The sequence below is a fragment of the Protomyctophum parallelum genome (assembly GCF_964188405.1).
Source record: "Protomyctophum parallelum genome assembly, chromosome: 18".
NCBI classification, from domain to species: Eukaryota; Metazoa; Chordata; class Actinopteri; order Myctophiformes; family Myctophidae; genus Protomyctophum; species Protomyctophum parallelum.
The window spans coordinates 11,297,743-11,300,722 of NC_139716.1; positions in this window are offsets into that span (position 1 = coordinate 11,297,743).

Below are 2,980 nucleotides of genomic sequence, written 5' to 3' on the forward strand. Positions count from 1 at the left end.
GACTCGAGGGTACCAATGTGGTCAGTTTCAATGTCGTTCGCGGGTCATTCCATTTATTAGGGCCACAGAAGCCAAAAGCAGATCTACCAGAAGTACACAGAGCTAACTTTTGGTACCTTGAATTTGGGGAAACCACTTGACCGGTGATGTGGTAAGACTTCAGAAAAGATGAGATGTATTTAGGACAATCTCCAAGCATGGCTTTAAACAAGAACAGGTGCCAATGCACTTGGCTGCGTCCGTATGTATATGGCTTTGCTGAGACGTCGGACCATATAATCTCTTCTCAATGGTGTAAAGAGCTGTATTGGCTGGAAATCATTGTATCCAGAGAGAATAGATAGAGAGAATAGGGGTGGATGCACCCGTCAGACGATATCCTCTACGACAGAACGGGATAATATCTTCTACGACGGACGGGGATCAAGCAGGGAGACAAATGACACTATAATTGCGTGCCGGGGAGGGGAGGCCGAGCGGTTTCCTTTTGGTCAATAACCCATTCTGACCTGAGATCAGATTCATAACGAGGTTTCCGCCGGACACACACTGGTCTGATGAACCCATTCTGACCTGAGATCAGATTAAAAAAAATGTCAGTCGTTCTTCGATTTTTCAAAAAATAGCAGACCTACAAGCTCGTATCGCGCCACTCGGTGGCGCGATATGAGCTTGTAGATCTGCTGTTTTTAGATAGCTGAAGCATAACATGATGCCGACACCAAGTCAGTGCCCGGTCAGAATGGGATAAAGGGGGGGAAGGTATGAATGGAAGAGGGAAGAAGGTATTGGAAGAGGTGTGTGTGTGTGTGTGTGTGTGTGTGTGTGTGTGTGTGTGTGTGTGTGTGTGTGTGTGTGTGTGTGTGTGTGTGTGTGTGTGTGTGTGTGTGTGTGTGTGTGTGTGTGTGTGTGCGTGGTGCGTGTACATTAAGCCCTATTTTAAACAGTACTTCGGATAATCAAAAATCCACACGCCCACAGATAATGCACTGCATCGCGTTGTATTGCATTGGTATCGCTATACTTTTACTTGAGTAAAAAAAGAAAATCAGAGTACTCTTCCACCACCGGAAGAAGGTGTGGAAGGAGTGTGCGTGCGTACCTGTGTATGTGTGTGTGTGCGTACAAGGGGTCCAGGCTGTCTTTAACTGAGACAAACTGGAGCTATTAGAGGGGCTATTGTTTCCCCCCCCCCCCCCCCCCCCCTTCTCCCCTGAAAGAACAGCCTCTCCTGGCTGCATGCTATTCGCTGGATAGATGTGGTTTAGCTCCACTCCTGGCTATCTGAGCCTGATCGCTCACATCAATCTACCCCCCCTGGAAACCTGCCGTTTTACGCACGCACGCACTGTGCACTCAACCTGCTCCCACACTACGATAATACACACAGACGCATGGTCATGCACAGGCAGGCACAGTGTCTCTCTCTCTCTCTCTCTCTCTCTCTCTCTCTCTGACACACACACACACACACACACACACTTCCACACTTCCACACTTGCGCCACTGTCCCAGTGAAGATACGGTATAGCCACTTAACCAGTGCTATCGCTCCTCAACAAACGGGTGTCACTTCAAAGATGGCCTCTTTTTGCTCCCCAGAAAAACAGGCTCCAGCTTCAGAGATAGCCTTTCTTCAAGAGTCATGAAACCCTTTAAAGGCTATACCTTTTCTCAGACTTTTAGAATTTCAGGACTCTCTCCATATAACTCTGAGAGCTATAGGCCTAGATGGAACCAAATGGGTCCATTTGGTTGCTTGAGTGGATGTTCGTCAAGCAAGAACTCGGAACTGCATGGCCAGTGGAAGTAATTGGGTTTCCTGCTCGTTATACAAGCTGAGACGGTGATTGGAAATCGTTAACAACACATTTGCAGTTTTGTGTAGCCCATGGATTTGTAGCTCTTGTATAGCAGCCACAAACCTGATCAGGCGTCCCTTTGTATCTCCATGTCGCTGACTTCCATTGAACATGAATGGTGGCCTGTAGCTTTGTATCTCCATGTCGCTGACTTCCATTGAACATGAATGGTGGCCTGTATAGCTTTGTATCTCCATGTCGCTGACCTCCATTGAACATGAATGGTGGCCTGTATAGCTTTGTATCTCCATGTCGCTGACTTCCATTGAACATGAATGGTGGCCTGTATAGCTTTGTATCTCCATGTCACTGACCTCCATTGAACATGAATGGTGGCCTGTAGCTTTGTATCTCCATGTCGCTGACTTCCATTGAACATGAATGGTGGCCTGTATAGCTTTGTATCTCCATGTCGCTGACCTCCATTGAACATGAATGGTGGCCTGTAGCTTTGTATCTCCATGTCGCTGTCCTCCATTGAACATGAATGGTGGCCTGTAGCTTTGTATCTCCATGTCGCTGACTTCCATTGAACATGAATGGTGGCCTGTAGCTTTGTATCTCCATGTCGGCTGACTTCCATTGAACATGAATGGTGGCCTGTATAGCTTTGTATCTCCATGTCGCTGACCTCCATTGAACATGAATGGTGGCCTGTAGCTTTGTATCTCCATGTCGCTGACCTCCATTGAACATGAATGGTGGCCTGTATAGCTTGTATCTCCATGTCGCTGACTTCCATTGAACATGAATGGTGGCCTGTAGCTTGTATCTCCATGTCTTCCATTGAACAAAAGCTTTTAGCTGCCGGTGTGAATGCAGCTACGAAAGTCTAGTCTAAATAATAAAAGGGTAAACATTTATTGGGGTCGTACCCCAGGGGGGGCCCGCAAATGTCCCCATCTAAAGTCAAGGTTTTTTTTGGGTCTTACGATCGCTAGGGGGGATTTTGGTCCCTGTTGGATAGTTATACACACGCGCGTGCACACGCGCGCACAAACATGCACACCCTGACCTTGTCGATCCGTGTTATTTACTGCAGTAATATCCAGCGGTGGTGTTCCGTCGTGGTGTAATTAAAGGCCCTCGCGACTTCAAGGTGAAACCCCGCCCCCTTC